General features: G+C 37.3%; 1 protein-coding gene across 1 annotated transcript in view; it reads right to left on the minus strand.

Annotated features, from left to right (window-relative positions):
- LUZP2 (leucine zipper protein 2) overlaps positions 1–27458 on the minus strand; it is a 480236-nt gene that overhangs the window by 121029 nt on the left and 331749 nt on the right. The gene's annotated exons all lie outside the window — the stretch shown is intronic.

Consider the following 27458-nt stretch of genomic DNA (forward strand, 5'->3'; position numbering starts at 1 on the left):
TTGACAGTATTGATTCCACTGATCCCATATGTGTTTAATTTGTAATTAGATTTATTTTGCTCTTTAAGCACAAAAATGAGAAAGCAGAGCAATCGTCTGCTCTGTGCAGTGGAACTGAAAGTACAAATGCGACTTCTTGGGTGCAGGCAAAATTAGGCTATGCTAGTAGCCTGACTAGTAATGCTTGGCTAGTGTACCTTTACCTGTGCCCTATTTTAAATGCATGTAATGGTGCAGAGCCTACTAGGGGGCATTTTTGTCGTGATATATATATATGTTTTGCTGCCATCTATCAGGTCAGTTTTGCTGAGTTCTATATATGTTTTTTTTCCGCTAGACTAAATTCCAGCTATCAAATAAAGGAAATGTAAAAATGAGTGTAGAGTAAATAATTATAAGAACATTACTACATTATATTTAAACAAAGGTCTATATAAAGTCATTTGTCTTTCTTGTTAGATTTTAATGAACTAAATCATTTCAGAACCAAGGCAGAAAAAACATCAATCTCTTTTATCCAAACGGACAGAATTTCTAACATCTGTAAAAAAAAAATAGCTGATACGATTTCTGTAATGTGTGTAAAAATGAGCAATGTGACACGTCGCATTACAGATACCGTAATTGTTGGTGTTATAACATCGTAACAAAGTGGTGATCTAATTCATAGGCATGTATATCCATTTATAATGTACTATTTAATTAACTCATTATAAAGTCACAGATGGTGACTTAAAATCAAGCCTATATGTTTCGTAAGTAAAGACTATTAAAATGAATTATACTCCCATATGTAAACATCTTAAGGCTTAACGTTTCAAAATGAACACATATTCAGCCTTCTTCGGGGAATGCACCTGCCTTATGTTAATATAATAACTGTATTTCCAAGTCTTGTATGTATAATGGTAGCATATTGTTTTTGTATGCTTGATGAATAAATACCAGGAAAAACTCAATGGAAATGCTTTTGTTATATAATGCAATTACACCAAAATTCATATGTAAAAGGTTTTAATTCAGAATGCCATATTAGACAGTAGTTATTAGGTCACCTCCTTTAAAACCCTGTACAATAATGTATAAACGTACCAGGATTCCATGCCCTGCCTGATGTCACAGCCAACCTCTACATTGTCTAGTTAAATGATTCTCATAAAGAAGCATTGGATTGTGCCATTCTCCAAGCTCAAGGCGCATGCACACGCTCTGAGCCAGGGGTGGGAAGGAGGAAGTGGGGATGGACAGTGGAAGGGAAGTAGGGAGGGGAGAAATAGCACGATAGGGAGGTGTAGAATGCAGGGAGAGCTCAATTGTAAGAAGGTGGGAGGAATGATCAAGGCTTCCCTTGCAAGCAGAGATTCCTGCCACCATGCCCACTTTTAAAAGCAGAATGTTGGAGTAACTCTTTAAAATAAACAGGTTGTGCAAACTACAAAGATAAAAAATAGATCATAGTATTTATTTAAAATCAAAAGGTCCAAAAAAAAATATGCAATAGAAAGATATATGACATTGCTCTCTGTAAAGATGGCTAGTACAAACATAAGCAAACTCTTTTTTAGTATGCCTTAAAATATCCTTTCCAAAATCTATATTCACACTATTGGATGTCCAGAATAATTGCTACCATTAGTCATTAATGATTTATGATGTAAATATACGTGATAACAAACAAGCCTTTACAGGGACACTCCGGACCTCTAAAGCCCTTAGCTTGCTAAAATGCTTCATGTGTGAAGAGCATGTCCTCTTTTTTCTTTTACAAAAAGTGCAGATTTCAATAGAAACTGGCACTTTTATAAATGAATCTGGTTACACCCTCTTGGCTTTTAGGAAACAACCGGCCGAGTTACTTCCTATAGCTCAGTGGAACCAAACTCAAGAGGCAGCAATTGCTCAGATCATCTGCCTTGCAAAGACCTCTCATTGACTAGATTATGATCTCTAAGGAGTTGTGAATGTGCACTGTAGCGGACTAGACCCTTCATGCACTCCTTAAAGGAACACTGTACTTACGATAACTACTTCATGTTATAGAAGTTGCTATAGTGCCTACAAACATTTTATTTCAGTAATTAGAAAGCTTGGAAGTACAGCTTCAAGCCATGACTCTAAGCCCTCTGCATAGGAGAGCAGGACTGTTACAGGTCTCGTACCCAGACATACTGTGATGTCACTTGTGCATGCGCAATGCCAACACAGTTTGCCACAGCGAATCATTGCATGCACCCCTCCAGGGTGACATTATGCGAGAAGGAGAAGACAGCAGTGCTAAGGGAGACTTAGCACCAGATAATAGGAGATTAAATGTATTTATTTTATAACTAAAATGCACTGGGGCTCGGGGGGGGGGGGGGAGGAGAAGGGGGAATAATAACTAGGGATAGTGTGGAAATACATTATGAATACAGACTTGTATTCCTAATACTATTTGTCTCTTTAATGGGTTACAATAAAACCAGTCAGTTATTTATACCGGTGTATTTGAAAGATTCATTAGATGTTAATATTTTACTCTAGATTTCTATGTTGGCAATATTTAGGTGAATATATAAAGAGTTGTGAGGTCTGGATGTGTAGTGCGACAGATGAGAAATTCTTTGTTGTGTAATCACATTGAAAACAGCCAAAAAAATTATAATTTAATACCAAACAAGGGCAAACACATCCACGTCTCTGGCGCAGAAATGAATCTAAAACCTTATTTATTTATTTATAAAATATTTTACCAGGATAGATATATATTCTTATCTGGACAGCCCTACAAATAAATACATATTTAAAGGTATGCAAACACACATTTCGTTTACATTCCTTTAAATGAATGTTTACATGTATCTCTGGATTAGAGCTGCTTCACAATACATAAGTGTTTTGACTTTTTTTTCACACAAAAGGTAAGGGTAGGGGTATAAAACCACGTTGGTAGAATAGTATTCACTGAGGGCTTGAGTCTTTTTTTCTGTTCTGTTTAGATAGCACAATGTTTCACCTCCTCACATGGGCATTTGACGTCATAGGTTTTTTATTTGCTAATGATAGGAAATGTTTGAGAAGCAAAAAGCAAAATGCTTATTATATGTCAAAATAGCTTTAAATAAATAAATAGGCTAGTAAACATCTCAATAAGACAATTTTAGAATAAGACAATGCTTCCTAAACTAACCCTCATGACACAGTAACAGTCCAGAATTTCTCAGTATCTCCGTTGGAAAACAAAAGTACATCAAATTCTGGACCAATCTCAGCCTGGAGCTCTTACTGACCCTTGGCAAGTTTACTGATCACTCAACCTCTTGCTTTAGCTTGTTAGTGATATTAAGTTACCACTTGTTTTTGTTGTATTTTTTTCCATTAACTCCAATTATTATAAAACTGATAATACAACTTGCTATCCCTTGCCTATATCTGCAGTTAGGAATCTGAATCGGATTGGACAGATAAAAAAGCTATGAAATAGCGTGTTCAAGTTAAAAATCACAATCCACTGCCCAAATAAAAAGAAATACTGTACATACAAAACATGATTTAGTAGGTATACATTTCATTTTGCAATTTCTTCTGAGCCCCTTCCATCAGCCCCTTTATTAAGATTGCAGGTATTTAATTTGTTAAAACATGATTTCTACCGAAATACTGACAGGGTTATTTACTAAAATGAGAATTCCAAGCAAATTCAAACTTAAATAGACACTCCACAGCCAGAATCCAATATATATATATATATATATATATATATATATATATATACATTTTTTTATTAAACATGCATTAATTTAATGCATTTTTTCATTGGAGTTATATCTAAAAACACCTTTCAAAAGAAGCTGATATCTTGTCTGATGCCTTTGAAAGCCCTCCCCTTCTAACCCTGCCGTCGTTCTGTGGCTGTCCAATCACAGACTTCCCAAGACAGTTCATGAAAGTCTTTGCAAGGCAGGTGCTCTGGGCAATTGTCTGTGTCGTGCATTTAGTTTCACTGAGCTAAACAAACCAGGAAGGAACCGGGCCTGCTGTCTGATTCTGAATAACAGGCAGGGGGTTGTAACCAGGTACATTTTTAAAAAGGTCAAATTTGTGTTGTAATCACACACAATCACACACACTCTTCACACATAAAGCATGTCAGCAACCTCATTTCTTTTAATTGGGACTGTATAAGGTACATGAGCTTGTACAAAAAGAAGGAAATAGAGTTTCCAGTAAGGAGATTTTTAATCTAGCACCATACGTATTTATTGGCATTAGGGCTGTTTGTTGGGTCTTCTTCACTAGCAACAGACTTTTATTTTATTTTTTTTTGTGGAAAATAAGTAAAAGGAAAAAAAAATACTTGTACAGTTTTATATCAAAGCAAATAATTAAATGTCAAAAACGTAAATAATAAAAAAAATGAAAAAATGAAAATAAAGAACACCTATTTTTAATTTACAAAGCAATAAAACTGTGCAATACACTGGCTTATCACAACAGCCAGCTCGGTTCCACTGTTATTAAAAAATGCATTACGTACAGAAAGCATGTTTGTAGTTTTAACAGCCGCAAACCTAGTGACACAGCCTTTTCTGTTACATTACCATTGGGACAAACAAAGGACAATGGGAAAGGGATATTGGCCCAGATGGTTATCATTTTCAATCTAAAATTATAATGAAGCACAGTGGAATTTATGTAAATGAATATCTTTGTATGTATCCCATCTCATCACTCGTAAAGGACACATTGCTTGGGCTTTCGAAGTCTATGTTTTATTACTTTTACAAAGGACATTTTAGTTTTAGTAAGGGTGAGAGTGGGGTTTCTGCAATTAAACAATATCCCTGCAGGCATGGTGCGTACACTAATATATTAAAATGAAACACTAAATCTTAATAATGAAATATAGCGGAAATATTGGTGACTGTTGTGAATTCTGTTCTGCTGAGGTTCAAAGGAAAAGTTCTTGAATTAATTTAAGACAGGGTTCTCTAAGCCAAGGACTGAGTGAGGGGAAGAACATAAGAATGCTCTCACAAGCAGTTATCTCTGGTCACTATCACTGTCCAAATGTTTCTCACACTTTGGGGAGGAGTACATGACACTTTGATACTCCTGTGCTGACAGTGAAGTCAGTAAGTCAACGTCATCAGTGAAAAATATGCTGCATGGGGAACAATCGCTACATAGAGGGGACAACAGAGGACAACAGAGTAATACCCAAGGACCCTCCAGAAATGGCAGGACTGTTGTGATGAGTAACAGTTAAGGACTGCTATAATAGCTCCCAAAGTCAATAAATGTCTAACTTTTTATTATTAATAATATGATTATGAATTACAGGTAATTTTGAGGCTAGAATAACAGGTTTACTTCCAGGATTTGCATTCCTAAAGCCAACAGAGAATTAGATGAAAATGTGTGTGATGGACAGAGTGTACTATCCCTAGAGAGTGGAGAAAATGGAGAGAGCAAGGATAGGAGTAATATGATTAATAGGTAGAAGATCTCTACTAGTAAAGAAAAGCCCCCATAAAAGCTTTGAGAAATAAAAGGATAAAAGTAGGTATAAAAACCTACACGTACTAGGAGATCCCTGGCCTGATGTAGTCTCTAATACATATTGGAATTCAATTTGATGTATTTCTGCATTGATTTCCAATATGTATTAGAGACTACATCAGGCCAGGGATCTCCTAGTACGTGTAGGTTTTTATACCTACTTTTATCCTTTTATTTCTCAGATATTTACATGAGGATTGCTTCTGTAAGCTAAAGAGGAGCACAGAGGGTTATAGAATTGGAAATATCTTACGAATGAAAACTATCTCAGACTCTGTAAAGGAAAATAGGCATTCCAGATGGCATTGTGCATTGAAGGATCATTTCCTTTCCGTTAATGTGAATTCATTTAGATGTAGAAAATTGTAAAAAGTTGAGTCATCAAACCTTACTTTATTCTTCTGTTTCTAAATGGCCCTTATTTTGTTTTCTTACAACAGGGTTCTACTTCATTGTGCATTGACCTTGGTCACAATAGGTTTGCAAATGACATCACTGCCAGTAATTCAAGGGTGAAACTACAGCTTTTAAACAACATGTATTGATGGTGTATAAGTTATATGAAAAAGCATATACTTATACAACCCCCCCCCCCCCAAAAAAAAAAAAGATATATAGTGCAATCTCTTCCAGCACAATCCCAGATGGATCTACTCACAAATAAAGTTGTTGTGAGCCACGCAATCAGCCGAGCACTGGGAGGATCCAGCACTCGAGATTATTGGATCCAAAGGAAACAGATGAGTATCAATGCTCCGTAGAGATGACAGAAATGCCAGAATCTGGGAAGCATCAAGCTTTATTTCAAACCAAAATAAAGAAAAAACAGTCAATACAAAGTCATCTGCCAAAATAAATAATGACTGTAACGGATCGCCTGGCACCCCGACTGGGTACTTGGGGGCCAGATGCCCGATGTGCTCTGCTCCGGGGTCAGAGCTGGGGTAGTCTCAGGGTAAGGAAAAAAGGAAGGACAGAGGCCAGCGGCGCTCTGCCCAGTTGCCAGCTCTTCCGCTGAGGCAGCCTGTAGAAAGTCAGGCTCAGGGGAAGGAAACAAGGGAGGACAGAGGCCAGCGGCGCTCTGCCCAGTTGCCAGCTCTTCTGCTGGGGGGTCAGGGAACAAAGGAGTTGACTGGGGAGGAGAAATATCACTTACCTCCCCCTGGTACTCCGGCTGCTGCTGGGGGGGGGAGGTCGATGCTCTCCACTTTCTGTAACTCCAGCTCTAGTTGGGGATCTGGGCCGGTTGCCCAGCATCCCTGTAGGGCCGGTGGAGAGATCTCGGTCCCATCTCCACCTGCCTGCAGGGGGTCCTCCCAGGACCAGTCTATGAGGTCCTCTACCTCGGGTACCTCTGGTTGCAGTTGGGGAGGGAGACCGGTTGTCTCTTCCTCCAATAACACATTCTGCCGCTGGGGAGTGAGACCGACTGTCTCCCCTCCCTGTAAAACATACTGCCGCTGGGGATCTGGGCCGGGTGCCCAGCATCCCTGTAGGGCCGGTAGAGAGACCTTGGTCCCATCTCCACCGGCCACCTCGGTTTCTTCCTCGTCCCACTCTACCTGTGGCTGGAGTTTCTCCCAACGTGCCCACTGGCCTTCCCTCAACGCCCTGTGTTGTAGGTTCCGGGTCACCATGTCCCACACAAACCGCACGTATTTCTCCTCTGGATTGGGTCCGTAAAACTTCAGGCGCAACCCTACCATCGTGCCAAACTCTAGTACGGAGTAGCTATACGCCATGCTTGCTGTAGCCACTGCTGGTTCCATTATGTTGCTGAAGATAGGGACGCTGCACAACTCCACAAGTTACCGGTGCCTCTGAGCTGCTTCTCCTCGCACTAGGACGCCATCCCACCGCTGCCACCAATGTAACGGATCGCCTGGCACCCCGACTGGGTACCTCCGTTGAAAGATGCTCCTAGCGCTTCCAGAGGACTCCAAGCACTCCACCAGACACCATAAGCACCGCAGGCTGCAGCTATCTCCCTTCAGAACGAAGCAGGAACAAGCTCTTACAAGAGCTCAGTGATTATAGCAAGGGAATATGCCTAGCATAGCAATCCCTTGTAGCAGATTCCCCCAATAAGACACAGGACTCAAGTTGAGGGTAAAACAGGAACTCTGGACTGGCTCATCCAGCCTGGCTTTTATTTCCAACTCACACATACAGGCCACACCCAGGGGGAGGCATAAAAGAACCAATGACATAGATGTTACCTCCCACACATCCCCTCCCCTTAGTGTGACACATAATCCCATTATGCATACAGTGTAAAATATACTTTTACACAACTTTCATAACTTTAAAACCATACATCACATTCACATAAAAATACATATCCACAATCAATCCATTCAGGGGAACAACATATTAAAAAATGGCATGAATCCGACCAGGGGTTCAAAAGATACTAAAAGTATCTTTTGTTCCTTTCTGGCTGGCAGAAAAACATCCCCACAATGCACCCTGGTTTCCTCCCTTCTGCCCTGGAGTTAATTGGAGAAGTAATCCAATTACCCAGGACTAAAGCCAGACTCCATTAACCACATGGTTGCAAAACAACATAAAACACTTTAAAATACATAAAGTCACATTTACACATAGCACACAGACATTTCACTTATCCCCAGATAGCTGGGATCTGCACGCACAAAACTACAGAATAGCGCGCAGATCCTACTCACACAGTACAATTGCCATGGAGCTAAAGTCTTTCCCATAGTCTTTCATTATATGAATAGGCTCCATGGTATGGCTATCTGGGGTATCACATTCCCATAAAGTCTGGTCCATAGTCCAAAGGCAAGAGGCGGGCAATCAGCCCCCTCCAAGGACACGTGGCGAGGTCGGTTTCGCCACACTTCTCCCCTTTACCCCCCAGACTAACAGGGTACTTGACCTCCTGCCGGTCAGTGCCCTTGTTAGTCCAGCAGCCCACCCACAAGACAGAAACAGCAGAGCAGCCCACCCACAATAAACCGTTACTACACCTGGGTGAGGGAGAATCTTGTCCAGGTTCAGGCGCCTCACCACGGCTGTGTGGGGGACTGGTAGGCTGCCTTGGTAGGTTGCTGAGGGGGCAGAGACCAGCGGTACTCTGTCCTGTTGCCAGCACTACCACGGGAGTAGTCTGGTTGGAGCCTGGTTGCTGGAGACCGACTGTCTCCCCTTTAAATACACCGCTCTGCTGCTGGAGGCCGACTGTCTCCCCTTGAGTTATACCGCTCTGCCGCTGGAGACCGACTGTCTCCCCTTGAGTTACACAGCTCTGCTGCTGGAGACCGACTGTCTCCCCTTTAGTTACACAGCTCTGCTGCTGGAGACAGTCGGTCTCCAGCAGCAGAGTTGTGTAACTCAAGGGGAGACAGTCGGTCTCCAGCAGCAGAGCTGTGTAACTAAAGGGGAGACAGTCGGTCTCCAGCAGCAGAGCTGTGTAACTCAAGGGGAGACAGTCGGTCTCCAGCGGCAGAGCGGTATAACTCAAGGGGAGACAGTCGGCCTCCAGCAGCAGAGCGGTGTATTTAAAGGGGAGACAGTCGGTCTCCAGCAACCAGGCTCCAACCAGACTACTCCCGTGGTAGTGCTGGCAACAGGACAGAGTACCGCTGGTCTCTGCCCCCTCAGCAACCTACCAAGGCAGCCTACCAGTCCCCCACACAGCCGTGGTGAGGCACCTGAACCTGGACAAGATTCTCCCTCACCCAGGTGTAGTAACGGTTTATTGTGGGTGGGCTGCTCTGCTGTTTCTGTCTTGTGGGTGGGCTGCTGGACTAACAAGGGCACTGACCGGCAGGAGGTCAAGTACCCTGTTAGTCTGGGGGGTAAAGGGGAGAAGTGTGGCGAAACCGACCTCGCCACGTGTCCTTGGAGGGGGCTGATTGCCCGCCTCTTGCCTTTGGACTATGGACCAGACTTTATGGGAATGTGATACCCCAGATAGCCATACCATGGAGCCTATTCATATAATGAAAGACTATGGGAAAGACTTTAGCTCCATGGCAATTGTACTGTGTGAGTAGGATCTGCGCGCTATTCTGTAGTTTTGTGCGTGCAGATCCCAGCTATCTGGGGATAAGTGAAATGTCTGTGTGCTATGTGTAAATGTGACTTTATGTATTTTAAAGTGTTTTATGTTGTTTTGCAACCATGTGGTTAATGGAGTCTGGCTTTAGTCCTGGGTAATTGGATTACTTCTCCAATTAACTCCAGGGCAGAAGGGAGGAAACCAGGGTGCATTGTGGGGATGTTTTTCTGCCAGCCAGAAAGGAACAAAAGATACTTTTAGTATCTTTTGAACCCCTGTTCGGATTCATGCCATTTTTTAATATGTTGTTCCCCTGAATGGATTGATTGTGGATATGTATTTTTATGTGAATGTGATGTATGGTTTTAAAGTTATGAAAGTTGTGTAAAAGTATATTTTACACTGTATGCATAATGGGATTATGTGTCACACTAAGGGGAGGGGATGTGTGGGAGGTAACATCTATGTCATTGGTTCTTTTATGCCTCCCCCTGGGTGTGGCCTGTATGTGTGAGTTGGAAATAAAAGCCAGGCTGGATGAGCCAGTCCAGAGTTCCTGTTTTACCCTCAACTTGAGTCCTGTGTCTTATTGGGGGAATCTGCTACAAGGGATTGCTATGCTAGGCATATTCCCTTGCTATAATCACTGAGCTCTTGTAAGAGCTTGTTCCTGCTTCGTTCTGAAGGGAGATAGCTGCAGCCTGCGGTGCTTATGGTGTCTGGTGGAGTGCTTGGAGTCCTCTGGAAGCGCTAGGAGCATCTTTCAACGGAGGTACCCAGTCGGGGTGCCAGGCGATCCGTTACAATGACCACAATCTAAAAAATCTAAAGTAGCAATGTAGCAAAGTCGCTCTGTAATTCTTGGCATCTTACTGGTACTATGTATCCAATGCAGATGTCTGTGTGCTTCAAATTGATAGACCCTCTCATACTGCCTGGGACTGACATCTCAACTAGGAACTCCTTCTCCTGGGGATACCTCAGGGAACATGTTTGGTTTCATATATACACATATTTGGGAGTCCAGGCCAACTTTCTTGGTTTTTCACTCCTCCCTATCACAAGTGCTTAATTCTAGGGCCAAATGCAAAGGGGCACTAAACTTCCCAAATGCAAAATAAATCTCTTGTCTGCTGCCTTTGCAAGCCCTTCCCTTCTAACCCCCTCACCCTTCCCCCCAGAATTTCTGTGGCTGTCCAATCACACACTTCCCAATGCAGCTCAATGAGAAGTCTCTGCAAGGCAGGTGCTCTGGGCAATTGCTGCCTCTAGAAACATAGAATGTGATGGCAGATAAGAACCATTTGGCCCATCTAGTCTGCCTAATTATGCTCTAGAGTTTAATTCCACTGAGCTAGCAAACTAGGAAGTAACAGGACCTAATGTCTGATTGACAGCCCGGTAGTGTAACATGCTTAATTTATAAAAGTGCCAATTTCTATTGAAATCTGCTCTATTCGCAAAATAAAAAAAGAGGACACTTTTCACACATAAAGCTTTTCAGCAGCTAAAGTGCTTTAGGGGTCCTGAGTATCCCTTTAACTTTGTACTGCAGGGAGCCCCATGAGGAAGGATTTCCCAAGTAAGTGGATTAATTTCATAGGAGCAGGAAATGGGTTGTTAGAATAGGACTTGCCAAAATGAGGTACATTGGCATTGTGGCAGGTTTATGCAATGTATGATCATATACTGTAACTAAACCCCCAGGTGTTTTTAAACTCTGTTAAATTTGGTGAACGTTAAAGTTGCTGTTTAGTGAGTGAGTTGGATATTGTATGTTATATTAATTATACGTGCAATTTATATATGTTTAGGGAATTATACACCTAATACTGCTAGATGTTAATAATTACAGAAAGAATTCCCAGAAATACATGAATTAACTCATAAGGGACTTCATACATTATTCATAAAATAAAATCTCAGGATACGAATAGCACAGAGATTGCTTTACAGTGATCATGTACATACAGACTAATATGCAAATGTATATGTGATTAGAGTGACAGGTTTAATTACTACTGATAAAACAGTTCCATATCACGGTTCTAATGTTAAGTGCAGAAACATTGCACCAGCATGAACAATAAGCTAAACACATTTGCCAGTTCTCTCTCCAACCCATCATTCCACTGAGTAAAATATATAACATAGGTTCTTAATATTAGTGTGTAGGGGATCCTAGAAGTAGATAGATATAGATATAGAAGAAATAAGGATTATTTTGATCCGAAGGATATTATGTTACACCATTGGCCTGAATTTGGATCTACATCTTGCAAGAATTAAAATATTAGTACTATTTATTAACAGTGAGTTGAACCATATTTCACTGCAGTATGGCATATTGAGTAAGGACAGTCAACTATTTAAATGGTTAGTGTCTCAAAGGAGTTTGAGACTTGGCTCAGCTGGGAAAATTGGACATCTTTTTAATTCTTCAACAAATAAGGCTTCCACGTTATTTGTCATGGCACCAACTTTACTATGATAATTAACTTGTTTTGTGCTCAGTATCCAGAGACATATACCGTATCTCACAAAAGTACTCACTTTTGTTGCCAGCGGTTTAGACATTAATGGCTGTGTTTTGAGGGGGCAGCAAATTTACCCTGTTATTCAGGCTTAACACTTACTACGTTACACACGCTGTGTGAGGACCTCCAGCGTTGCTCAATTCCCCATAGGAAAGCATTGAAAAGCATTTTCAATGCATTCCTACGGGGAGCTCTAATGCGCATGAGCGGCATTGCCGCGCATGTGCATTAGGTCTCCCCGGCCGGTGGGCGGGATCAGACTTGCCCAGCGGCCGACGTAATGCAGAGGAGGAGCGGCGGTGGAGGAAGAAGCAGCAATGTGGAACGTGTCATTGCCTCTGGTAAGTGACTGAAGTGGTTTTCACCCCTTCAGCAACAGGGGAGTGGGAGGTGAGAGGGAGAGGAGACCTGCAGTGCCAGGAAAATGGATTGTTTTCCTGACACTGCAGTTTTCCTTTAAATAAAATAATTTCACTGAACCGTCCTGCAAACAGGAAATAAAAAGAATGTATCATCATTTTAAATATATATTATAAGAGTGCGTTCCGTTGTCCTTTAAGTTATTAATGCGTTTCTTATGGTAGTAAACATATAATTTAACATTATTAATTCATCTTCTGTCATCAAAAATCTCCTTCTTAGAAATGTTCTCTTAACTAATTAATTTTTAGAAGATAATGTGTATGAGAGAAAGAAGGCCTGAATCGATGTAATGTGTGTTTATTTTAAGCAAGATTATGACTACAGAACACTCTGTTATGCAGTTCAAGCAGTGCAGAAATCTGAATACAGCCGGAGCACCTTCAACAGTAAACATCTTAGAGAAAACTTAGCACAGAGTAATTATTCCATTTTGTAATGACACATTGCCATTTTAGTCAGACCAGGGAACTGATGTGCCTGTAAGGTACTCTGGGAATAGTAATGAAGGCAACGATTTGGAATTGTCAAGCTTGCAATGCATACAATATGTGTTTTATAACATTTATAGTCCATTACTATATTAATATGAGGTCAGATGGATCAGCCATGCTTCTGTTTAATTCCAAAGAATCATACACATGGCACACAGTGAACTTTGAGTTCAAGGATAAGATAATTTGCATTGTGCATCAAATCATTGTATTGCCCTTTGTTTAAAATGTTTATGAGATCTCTCGCATAGAAAGCAGAAAAACACATTCTACGCATAAATAGACCTTTAACCCCGTAAGGACCAAACTTCTGGATTAAAAGGGAATCATGACATGTCACACATGTCATGTGTCCTTAAGGGGTTAAAGTTAAAGTTGGTGAAATGGATGAGGTACAGGACAAACTCACTAACTAGAATAAAAATTATTAGATACATAAAATAAGTATTTTGTTCACATACACACTGTAGTGTCCATAAATGGTTTGTTCATGTTCACTATATGATATCCACTATAAATTCTGCTGATTGGTAGAGAGGAAGTTATTGGCTAGGCTGCTTTCACCATTTGCTCAATGAGAATTAACTTTGTGTACTTAAGTGAACATTCCCACCCCCTTAACAACTTAAGCTTATTCAAGTATCTTAGTGATTCTTACCTCGGGATTAAGCCATTTGGCAATGGTACCTTAAGGTACATTATTTAAAAAAAATAATAAAAAAAATAGGAAGAAATGGGATCCGTGTGAAAATGGGTGTAAAAGGGAATGAACACCACCTCCACACTGATCCCATGCACCAGGAGGGCACTCCAGCAATGCCCAAGGGCTTAACCCTAGATACTAAACACAGAAATAAAAAAGCAAAAATTCACAAACTGAATACAATGCTGACTGGAGATAAAGATGTAGGCACCAAAGCACCCAGTGGTATGGAACAATGTAACCAGAGGGAGACCACAAAATATCTGAAGTAACAGAAAGTATCAACACAGAAATAAACTTACTCCAAATAATAATAAATACCGAACTCGCCTTATAGGGCTACTCCCATGGCTAAGTAAGTGAGGGGATAAAGTTACTAAACACCTACGTCTGCAATATACATATAGGCTTTAGTCCTGGCCCTTTAATACATAGGGTGTTAGTAAATCTCCACTTAGTAACTAAGCACCAGAAAGAGTGCCAAAGGGACAAAGGTCACTGTGTAAAAGATTGGCAGCCCTAATAATAAAACGTACATAGACTGATAAAATAAATAAATTTCTCTCCTTGTGGGACTTACTAGATAGGCGTAGAAAAAAATGTAAATCATAAATCATAACAAACTCCCATGCAAGAGTCTGCAATATATATATAGGCTCTATTAGTCCTGGCCTTTTAATGCATAGGGTGTTAGTGGATCTCCCCTTAATTTCTGAGCACCGGTAAAAATGCTAAAGGGAGAAAGGTTACTGTCTAGAGGATCAGCATCGCTAATAATCAAAGGTAGGACAGATAAAGGAAAGCAGAGAAAGCCTCTCTCCCTGTTAAACTTACTAAATAGGCATAGTAGGAAAAAAATTGAAAGGAAAAACTTAAATCATAACAAAAACATATATCACACAGTGCAGTGAAGTGCCAAGTTAAAACTGACCCATAGGAAAGAGCCTCAGCCTATTTAGTGTTTAGCACTTCATCTCCTCACCTATGTAGGCAGGGAGTTTGTTACGATTTATGATTTAATTTTTTTCTTCAATGCCTATCTAGTAAGTCTCACAAGGAGTGAGGCGTTCTTTATTTTATTTTACTTTATCCGTCTGTCTACGTTTGATTATCAGGGCTGCCAATCTTTTAGACAGTGACCTTTCTCCCTTTGGCTCTCTTTCTGGTGCTTAGGTACTAAGTGGAGATTTACTAACACCCTGTGCATTAAAGGGCCAGGACTAATAAAGCCTATATGTATATTGCAGAAGTATGTGTTTAGTAACTTTATCTCCTGGCTTACTTAGCCATGGGAGTAGCCTTATAAGGCCAGTATTTATTATTATATGGAGTCAGTTTATTTCTGTGTTGATACTTTCTGTTACTTCAGATATTTCGTGGTCTCCCTCTGGTTACATTGTTCCATACCACTGGATGCTTTGGTGCCTACATCTTTATCTCCAGTCAGCATTGTATTCAGTTTGTGAATTTTTGCTTTTATGTTTCTGACATTATTTGAAAAAAATTTTTTAATGTAAATATAGAGGGGTAGCTTTATTAAGCAGCATAAAAATAGATAACATATACATGATTTTCTAAAATATGTTCATGCCACATACATCTCTATTTTAAATAAATTATATAATGAACCATGTTTTATGTTAAATATTCTGTAAAATGTGCACATTGAAAAATAAATTGTTCTTGATTTATCACATTCTCAGTATCTATTTTTAATAAATTACGATATAAAATATTCAGCTATGACACTGAAGCTAAAATCTGCATTGTATTTTCTAAGATGTTCCAACATTGGCAAATATATGTAGGTCACTGTTTTAATGCTGAAAAAATGTGATGTAGAGAGATTAGTGCAATCAATACTAAACATTTTTATTTAAAAACCATTTGACTGTTGTATTTTTTCTTTTCTTTCTTGTAGAAGTTTATTAATATAATTATAAAACTTAATAATAATCTTCATTATCATCATTGATATAGTAAAATATTTAATTTAATGTTTTTAAGTAAATGCTATGTTTTAACACTGGTGCTCACTACTTTACTTTAGTAGTACTGCATATTAGGTGATTCTGCACTTTGAATATATTTGTGACTTTTAAATTTGGTTTAAATTTTGCTGAAAAATTCTGCATTTGTTTCAATTTGCTGCAGCCGAATTTCAAATGTGTCAGATGCTCTATATGATGTCAGAACGCACCACTTGACCATGCCAACCATGTGGAGTCCCGAAAATGGCACACACATGGCAGCTGAGGAAAACGTGAAACATTTGTTGTTTGGTCATTCAATAAACTGTATTTAGCACTATGTGTGCACATTTAGCATCTAAAGGGTACCGGGTCAACAGCACAGAGCTATTTAGTTTGTATTTTTGTATTATTATTTTTGGGGGGTGTATTGCAGTAACCCCTCCTCTATCTATTTTGGCCATGTACAGTATTTCAGGCAGAAACACTGTGCATGCAGACTCCAACCAACACGACTACATCTAAAAGTGGAAATGGTCATAGTGATTGGAGTAACAATTTAACTCAGAATTTAGAGAACTGCTACATGAGAAAATCCCTTTGAGAAGGAAACTACATTAAAGTATGAACAAAACCCTTTTAATAAATTCAAACCACTGTCTACCTATGTCCCTATGACAAAGGGAATCAGATTGAAGTTTTCAACAAAATGGTAATGAAGGATCTTGAACAACTAACCAATAAAAAAAATTGTAATAATGTGACTTAAAAGGAGATGCAAACCCTTAACCAACTAAAACAGGGAGAAGATGTAGTCATCAAGAATGCGGACAGAGGGGGAGGTATAGTCGTTATGTCTGTAGATTTCTACTTGGGAGAGGCGTATAGATTGTTGGGAGATACCAATACATATGTCAAACTCCTCAACAATACTAATGTAAATTTCAAAAATGAACTGAAAACCTTATGAGAGGAAGCTTTAGCGACTAATATCATCGACACCAGTATTTACCAGTTCCTTTACCAAGAGTGTCCAAGAATCCTGACCTTTTACTTTCTCCCGAAAGTTCATAAATGTAAAGAGAATCCACCCGGTAGACCAATGATAAGTGGAATAGATTCCCACACATCTAGATTGTCTCAATTTATAGATCATTTGTTACAAAAATATGCACAATCGGCTAAGTCCTATTTAAAGGACACTAAGCATTTGTTGCAAGGATTAGACTCCATAGAATGGCATAGTGACTACATCTGGGTTACACTAGATGTAAGTTCCCTATATACAGTCATAATTTGGGTTTGGAGGCTGTTAAGAACAATCTTGATAAAGATACCCTGGATCAGGGTATTGTTTCATTTTTACTTGAGGCGATTAGGTTCATATTGACACATCATTTTATCATGTTCAATGAAGAGTTTTTCCTACAAGTCAAGGGTACGGCAATGGGCACCAGGTTTGCCCCCAGTTATGCTAATATATACATGGATTATTGGGAACGGACATTTATTTGGGCCAATAATCCATATTTAGTAAAAATCAAAGAAAAACATGTTACCTGCGCTCTTTCCTTTATCCCTATGTATTTTCAAAACAAATGGAGGTCTTTTAGTTACCTCCAATGGCCATGAGAGGATGAGCCCACCTGCCACATCAAGGCAGACCCCCATAGGTGGGTCCTAACTCTAACCATTCACCTTGCTTCCTTGAGCCTCTGGCAAAAATCTCTAATGAGACAGAAAGGGGTACTGTACTGTAGGGATGTGTACTGTAGTCATTGCAGCCGCCCAGTAGTGATGGGAGTTGAGCGCAGGACTTTTCTTTCTGCATTTGTATCCAATAATCCATATGGAGCAAACCTGATGCTCTGCCGTTGGCATATCAATGATATCCTTGTGATTTGGAAGGGGTCTGACGAACAATTGCAAGATTTTTTTCAATATTTATACAACAATGCATTCTCACTGATATTCACAATGGTTTTTAGTTCTGTCTCCATTGATTTTTTAGATTTGACTATTTTTATTACAGACTCAGGAATTATAACTAAAACATACTTCAAGCCAACTGATATGAATAGCTTCATCGAGTCCAGTAGTGGACATCATACCAGATGGCTTGCAGGGGTCCCCAAAAAATACAAAATCACTCTATTCCTGTACACTGCAACAAATGTCCAGGGTTTAAAATCCAGAACTTTTCTTGGATAATCATAGAACAAGTTACTCTAGATGTGATGTGAGAGGTGGTGACATCTCTATGAAGCTGAGACAAAGAGAGTGATTCTGGATACACAGACTGAAGACACGTCAACCATTAGGGTTGAATGTGGATTTCGATTTAATTAGTATTTTTATGATTTTATATTTTTCATCTAACATATATAATGATATATTATATATATATATATATATATATATATATATATATATATATATATATATATTATATATAGTTATATTTATTTTTATACTTTTGATTTTCTACCATGATTTTTGATTATTATTTCTTTTTAGGTCTAGTGTCTCCAGAATCCCCCCCTTTCCTCCACTTTCTCTCATTTCTTCTGTTATCTTTTGGTTCTCTAGACTACTCTGAGGGTAGTGTGATGCATGTTTTGGCACATTTTTCTCCTTCACATTTTTATATGTATTTTATTGTATATTTTTTTATTTGATTGTGGAAAATGCATGTATATGTTGCATATATTGAATCATTAATATGCTTTTATTAGGCAAAATGCGTAGAGTTTATTTTTTAATTATTGTTTTATTTACATCTGTCTTTTTGCCTACCACTTCTGTGAAGAACCCTCTATTTTTCATCAGATTGGGAACACAGAACTATATTGATGGGCTTTTTAACTACTTGCACACTATAAGTGCATTCATTAAAGTGTGTGATTTTAATTCATATCAGGGCTGTACTATGTTTATTTAATTTTTTCATGCATCACTGGATATCTGAACGAGGATGAACCTGTAAGAGTCCATACACTATTGATGAGCCTGAATATCTCTCCAAGTTTGTGATTGCAACATTTAATGTTACTTCCCTATGAGTTTTTTATTTCTCTATTTGTGTGTTTAGGTATATCTTATTTTTCCATGTACATTGAGGATTGAGAGGAATCCTTTGTTATACCAAATCAAAAGGAAATAATTATCTTTTTACATTCATTGTATATATGCTGCACTTGGGTGGTCCAATTCTGTCTTTTAAATGAGAAATCGTAAACTAATTGAATTCTATTTAATTTGTCTTGGTTGGAATGGTTGGAATATGTGCATTGTGTGTATACACTTCCCTTGATCTCCTTGCAGAATCATTTGTTTGCCAGCAGAATCTCCCAAAATGAGATACAATTCCTTTGAACAGTTACTAGATATTCCCTTCTTGAAATATAGATGTTTGCATAATTTTAGGTTGTACAATTATCATTTTCCTTAATAATTATGAATTCTGGGAGTACAGCACGGCGGTATGTGGAAGTTGTGTGCTCTCAGTATGAAGTCAATAAATTAAAATTATGGATTTTGGGACCCCAATTCTTATCTGTTGACTGATTCAATATCTGTGAATTCCAATCATTATGTGTTGACTGATTCAATATCTGTGTATTACAATCATTATTTGTTGACTGATTCAATATCTGTGAATTCCAATCATTATTTGTGGACTGATTCAATATCTGTGTATTACAATCATTATTTGTTGACTAATTCAATATCTGTGAATTCCAATCATTATTTGTTGACGGATTCAATATCTGTGTATTACTATCATTATTTGTTGACTGATTCAATATCTGTGAATTCCAATCATTATTTGTGGACTGATTCAATATCTGTGTATTACAATCATTATTTGTTGACTAATTCAATATCTGTGAATTCCAATCATTATTTGTTGACGGATTCAATATCTGTGAATTCCAATCATTATTTGTGGACTGATTCAATATCTGTGTATTACTATCATTATTTGTTGACGGATTCAATATCTGTGAATTCCAATCATTATTTGTTGACTGATTCAATATCTGTGTATTACAATCATTATTTGTTGACTGATTCAATATCTGTGTATTACAATCATTATTTGTTGACTGATTCAGTGTCTGTGAATTCCAATAATTATTTGTAGACTGATTTAATATCTTTGGATCCCAATCATTAAATGTTGACTGATTTTATCCCAGTGAATTCCAGTTATTATGGCATAATCTAAGAAGTAAACTAAACAAAAAAAGTACTATGTCCTAATTCCTAAAGTGCCAAATACATATAAAGTGCAACATGAAATGTTAAACAGTGCAATATGAAGTGTTGTTACATGAAGCAACCATAAAATCTTGCATCCAAAAGGATTTACATAAAAACCTGTAAAAATGTAAATGCATATTGTGTAATAAATATAATTGTATAATTATACAAGTTATAGTTTTCTTCATATTCCAAAAAATGATACAACAATAATAAGTGAACCCTAAGTTACCCTATGTGGATTAACTCCCAAAATATAAGTTGCTCTGTGCAACTCAAACGGCCAGGCAATGGGATGATCAGAACCCTCAATACCCATTGCCTGGGTAAATTTTCTATTCCTCGTAGCACTGTTGTCCCCACTCAAGCTCCACCTCTTTGACTGAGATCATCAAGATTGATGATCTAAGCTGATCCAGTGATTTCCAGTAGGAAAACATTGAGAGGCTTGTGCGCATGCATGGCAAAATCCTGCACTGCATCAATACGGTGGTCTCTCTGATACTATCTGCCTATAAGAAGAATGTTTCACTCTGCTATTTTCTGGAAGAGCCTGTAGTGGCTGTCGCACTGACAACCTCTAGAGGCAGGTTAAACCTGTCATTTTCCTTTTCCTGCAGAATGCCAATGGTTTCAACTGCAGGTTTAAAAGGGAGGTACATACCATAGCTCCCTGACCTCACCACCTAATTGAGATGAAGTGGTCGGGGTACCTATAGTGTTCATTTAATGTCTGTGGAAAATATTCATTAAACAATGAACTGTGGCAAACTGTCAAAACATCTCCCTAAACTTAGTCTAAAATTACTGAGAACAAAATATCCATAGATAAATATTGCTGCTTTAAAAACAAAATTTAGGAAGAAACAGCAGTCGGAATCAATTAATATCAAGCTTAAGATGGAATTTCAGCTTTGCTGTTTTGTTTTTGCTTGGAACCACCCTACAATAAGTTACTGCTTAGTAATTAGCTTTCATGTTAATAGTTAGAAAAACAAAAAATCGCTCTTTTTATTTTTCAAAGAATAGAAATTACCCTGTACCATCTAGAAAATCGAAATGCATGCGTTAGTGTGCATTTAATATAGTTCTCCCCTTCTCTCCTGAAGGTCGTTTTTGTTGTTGGAGGTTGATTTAACTAAAACAAGTTTGCTGGACTGCAATCCATCCAGAAATAAAAAAAAGTGTCAGGGCTAAGTGCCTTTTGGGTTATTACAATAGATTAGCTAATAAACTGGGCAGACACAGTGCTATATCAGCTTTAGAGGCGACAATCGGGAAAAAAGTTTACAAACAGACTTGATAGTTGCCTTAGTAAAATATAGATACAGCTTTCTTCTCAAAACAGTATGTTATAGTGACTTAAAGGGAAACTATAGGTATTGTATTGTGGTTATAGACTCTAGAATTCCCTAGTACCATTACTCCCATTTTCAAGCAGTTTAACAGTGAATGGAAGGTTGGTGCTGGGACACTATAACCACTTCAAAAAGATGAAGCAGATATAAAGTCTATAATTGGAATATATTTCCAGAAGGGTATTATTGGAGATATGTTTAATTATTCTTCTATTTATTGTTTAACCCCTTAAGCACACATGACGGAAAAATTCCGTCATGATTCCCTTTTATTCCAGAAGTTGTGTCCTTAAGGGGTTAAATGTGGTTCTTGAGTCACTAGGAAATCACTGGTTGGTAAATATCCCCTAATATTAACTCTGCATTTCCACATGCTTATTTGCAGTTGATTTCTAGCATGGGTATGATAATGTATTTGACCCAATGTGTCTATAAAGTAGAGTATGGAAAATACATGTTTAATTATAGACTTTTCAAGGTTAAATTCTTGAAAAAATCATACAGATGGAAACCAGCCTCTATCATGTCTAATATGTTTCTTTTTCTGCACATCTGTTTTGTTCTGCACATTGTGAGGTTATTTGAATACATAATTGCCTTTGTGGGAAAATTAGTACTAATAAGAAAACTAACTAAGCGTACATAAATGTGTTTGATTGTGAAAGTGGTTACAGCAATACTTTAATGACTGCATGAATATGGCCGAGATAACATGTTCTTTAATAGACGTAATAATTAAAAAATCATATCTTTACTTTTTATTTTATTATTATTTATACAATTTTACATGATCTATTTATATCAAATCTTTACAATATCGATTATATTAGTCAGGAAAACGTGATCATTAGTTATTTCTCAAACATGAACCATTCGCTAAAACACGGAGTGATTTGTTTAAGTCAATCTACGGCAAATACAGAAATTGAAGGATGAGTTAAAAATGTTTCCAATTTTGCTCTGTTGGCCTAAAATATACAATTGCATTGTCAACTTTCTACAATTTCCAGATATTATTATTATCACTGTAGAACAGATAATGGATACCACACTCTCCATGCTTCCAGGTGCTCAGAACCTGAGGACGGACAGGTTTTACTTCCAGTTAAAGAAAGTATAAATTGACCCAGGCACTCAAGGATGAAAGCCAAATAGCAGTTTTATTTAGAGCAAAACAAGAGCAACGTTTCGACCAAGCTGGGTCAAAGTGTTGCTCTAGTTTTGCTCTAAATAGAATTGCTATTTTGGCTTTATTTTTTCAATTTTGTTGCCTATTATTATTATTACTGGCTTTTATAAAGCACCATATTCTGCAGCTCTGTACAATTATGGGAAAGACAGTACAATATACACGAAACAAATACAAATGGTATTTGTGAAAACACTTTACTAATCATACAGAATAAATAAATATCTGTAAGAGTAAATTGATACAAAAGTGATAGAGGGCCTTGCCAGTGAGCTTACAATCTAGCAGTTACAGTACTTTTAAAAACAAAGTAGATGAGCTGACAATCTAAAGATTAATTTGTTATTGTTAATAATCAATGTTATTATTAGCATTTTCATAATGTCAGCTTATCCTGGGAATGTACGACATCAAGTCATTGGCAAACAAAATAAATGCTGGATGATACAAGTGGTGACATGAGCCCTCCTTAAACAACCTTATAGTCTTGGAAGAGTGGAGTCAAAGAAAGTCAAGATGGAATTAAAAAATGGAAGGGAAAGAAAGCAGAAAAAAAGAAAGGTCTAAAGAAAGGGAAAGATAATATAATATATATATATATTATTAGAAATCTCATCCAAAGAGCTTTTTTCTTTTCTTGTCTATTGAAAGAACAGAAAAGACAAAAGTAAAGGAAAATTATGACATTTTATAAACTTAAAGATGCTTTTTATTTTTTTAATGTACCTGCATATTCAAATATTTTCTTTTATTTGTTTCTTCTTCTCCTCCTCACTTTTACGGTTTAAACTAACTATTGAATGGGAATTTAACTGCAATTAATGTATTATCCAATGTATTTTTATACCTTTTCACTTGTATAATTGACTATTTTAAATGCTGGTAGGCATTTAGTTATAAATATAAGTATTAAGAATGTTTATTTTCCCCTCCTTACCTTTAATGCTTTAAATCAAAAAATGAATTGAATTAATTTGTTATACATATTTACTTGTATATTTAAAAATTCACATGCTGGTTTATATTTATATGCAGATACATGTTTTAGGAATCTTTTCTGGGTTTTTTTTTCTTCACATTTTATGATTTAAATTAAATAAAGAATAGGACGTCCGTCAACTGCAATTAACGTATTACATACCTTTCCTTACAAAAAAATAATCTTTATAAACTGTTACTTGTTTAATTGAATATTTTATGTATTGGTTTATATCTATTCATTGATATATGTACTAGGAATGTACTTTTGCTTAACTCTCATTATTTAAGTCAAATAAGGAATGGTGGGAATTCAACTGTAATTATTGTATAACTCATTTTTCTATACTTCACTTTTATATTGGAACATTTTACATGTTGGTTTATATCTATGAAGGAATGTTTTTTGTTTGTTTGTTTTTTTCTTTCTTCTCTATTTCTTCTGCACATGAGCGATTAAGGAAGCTAATATAGCATAGGCTGAAACAACTGAATGTATCTTTCTTTTTCGGTGTTACCACCGCAAAATGCCATACGTCCTAGTAGATAAGACTTTGGATCGTGTCTTACTTTCTATAATAGCTTAGAGTAGTGACGTGTAAATCGGGACTTGAAAATTCATATCCCTAGACTATGAAAATATTTTCTGTTATGAGTTTTTGTAAAACATTTTTGTCTTATGATGTGAGTAATAAAACCTCAACAAATTTATAAATGTTTTGGTATGTTGATGTCCTGAGAAGAGATAATTAAGAATAGTTTATTCATATAGAATGAGTAACTGTTAATACTCAAGGAGTAAATTCTCCATCTAAGAAATATAGAGTGCCTAATTTGTTTCCAAAAAGAGAAAGTAGATATTTTAATTTTAAAGAAACCCATTAGAGATCATCAGATGAAATAAGATGTGGTAGAAGTAAATACAATCAAATCTATTATTGTTCAATGCTCAGTAACAATATATAAGGGGTTGCAATAGCTTTCTCTAACGATATGCAAGTTAAAATTAAATATCAAGACGCTGACTCTGATTGAGATATTTAATATTAATTGGCACCATCAATGACCTTATGGTCACATTAGTAAACATTTATTTTTATTCTAGTTAGAGTAACAAAATTTAAGGAACAGAAACTCATTATAGCCTGGGATTTGAATGTCTCCTAGATTTAGATAAAACCAATCTAGGATACCCAATAATATAATAGCAAGTCACAATTTATTTGACATATGGAGATACATTTTACACCTATAAGAATATAAGCATATAATGATGAGTGAGTATATTTTACACATTATTCAAAGGTACATCATTCTCAAGGATAGACGTATGTCACCCCCTCCCCCAAAAAATAAACCCCTACTTAATCCCTCACCCTAAAAAAATGACGGGGGTCCTTTAACTAAATACCTGTAAAACTAAAAATAAACTTACCATTCAATGTTTTCTTTCTTCTAAAATCCTCTTTTTTCAGCCCCAAAAAAGGGCAAATAAAAATACATAATAACCGACGCAATAAAAAAAAAAAAAAAAAAAAAAGCGAGCGCAAAAAAAATAATCCATCTTCACCCGGCGAGGGCTTCGCACAGACTGAGCTCTGCAGGGCGGGGGAAGGCTTATAAAGCCTTGCCCCACCCTGCAATTAGGCTCAGAGCACTCTGATTGGTGGGTTTAAGCCATCCAATCAGAGTGCTCTGACAGGTAAATGAAGAGACTGACAGGTAAGTCTCTACATTTACCTGTCACAGCACTCTGATTGGTTGGTTTGACTCATAACACTCTGATTTGTTACTTAATGACTGGCTAAATAACTTACATTTTATATGAATGTATGTTACTTGATTGTTGTAAGTGTTGCAAACGCTTACAGCTGAATCCTGTCTATGTTTGTATACTTTTTATTTGAAATTGTATACAATATAACATTCTTCTTCTTTCACTGGGTAAGTATATTAGTACTTAGGCAATACTGTGCTTTGGAACTTCAGAACTTCGGCACTTTGACACCTCGGAACTTCGTCAACTTCGGAACTTCGGTATTTCAGCAATTCGGCACTTCGGCACTACTACACTTCGGAAATTCTGTAATTTTGGCACTTCGGGACTTCGGCACTTCGGCAATTCAGCTATTCGGACATTCGGAAGCACCCAAATGTCCGAATTACCCAAAATTCGGCCGAATTTTAATTCGGACCAAAACGAATTGCACGTGTCTATATTTTATCTTACATAAAGAAAATGAAAAAAAATCCCATTCAAACCTATTCCCCAAAGATTTTAAGAAATAGATGAAATTCAAACTAAAATAAACTCAGTGGAACTTGAGAACACAGTAAAAAATGTAAAGCTAAAATATCACTATATGGGGAATGGGAAGAATAAGATTCAAGCAAAAAAAAATTAGGTCTAGCAGGATGAATAAAAATGGTACATATGTATAAAGAGTACTCATCACTCATCATATAGCAGATATTTTTCAAAATTATTTTGAAAAACAAAAGAATGAACAATCAAAGTGTTCTGAAAAGTGACAGACAAATTCCATTATATTTATTAAAATGATCTACAAAGTGATAGTTTCTTTATTGTACATGCCATCAGTTTTTAGACAAAATTGCATTCCAGAAGAAAAACAAACTTTTCTGTCTAAGAAAGTTGCTGCAAAATTCATAAATCCTCTGTGTCGTGCACAATACAAAATAAGGTGTAAAAGAAACCCTAATATGGTAACACTGATATGTTAACACCAATATAGTAACACTAATATGATAACACCAATATAGTAACACTAATATGATAACATTGATATGGTAACACCAATATGGTAACACTAATATGGTAACACCAATATAGTAACACTAATATGGTAACATCGTTATGGTAACACCAATATGGTAACACTAATATAGTAACACTAATATGGTAACACTGATATGGTAAAACCGATTTGGTAACACCGATATGGTAACACTGATATCGTAACATCAATATGCTTCATCTGCTGCCATGTTAGTAGCATTATTAACAATTTGGGCAAATTCGAGTGTTGTATGAAAATGTATTATTTGCAAGGTCACTAACTTGATGCAACATTAAATTCTAATCTGGTATCAAGCATTGTAATATGTTTATTTGAGAATTGAAAACCAAATAATTATCCCTTTCATATAAATTAGATGAATTATTCAGCATAAGAATTGACCTCACAAGATCTCACTGTGTCGTTATAGTGGAGAAGTGTGTGGGATTATGGTATCTGCAAATAATATCTCTGTATGTTATTATTTCTATTTTAAACAATGGACACTGCTCTCCCTAGCAACCGCCAAGCTACTAAACCTAGATCAATATAATCTGGGAGAATTCTTCAGTGTACAGTTCCCTGAGATTTTTAATAAACAGGTTTAGGTTTATGATGGTGGTGTGGAAAGATAGCATGCATTAACTGAGAGAGCTTAAAGTGAAATCATTACCATTCAAGATTCTGAATATGTTTACATGCATACATGCATGCACACACACACCTTTTCTACTAATTAAATGGATACTGTAGTGCCAGGAATACAAATATGCATTCCTGGCACTACTAATTCCTCTGCCTCCCCCCTCCCTCTCGCCCACCCCCCCCAAGTAAATAAAGGGTTAAAAAACTTTTATTTACTTACCTTATCCCAGTGCCAATTTCTGTCTGCGCTGGGTCAAAGCTCCAACCCCTCTTCTGTCCTGCGACGAGCTGGGTCTAATGCGCATGTGTGGCAAATGGTGCGCGTTTATTAGAAAAATCTAACGCTGGAGGTCCTCATGCACAGCGTGAGGACATCCAGCATCAAATAATGGACAAAAAGTCAGCTTGGATTCCAGAAGCTCTCTAGTGGCTTTCTGGTAGACAGCCACTGAGGGCAGACTTGTGCTGCAATGTAAGCACAATGTTTCTCTGGAACTGCAAAGTTTAACATTGCAGCACTAAGTTCAAA

This window comes from Pelobates fuscus, chromosome 12 (genome assembly GCF_036172605.1).
Source record: "Pelobates fuscus isolate aPelFus1 chromosome 12, aPelFus1.pri, whole genome shotgun sequence".
NCBI classification, from domain to species: Eukaryota; Metazoa; Chordata; class Amphibia; order Anura; family Pelobatidae; genus Pelobates; species Pelobates fuscus.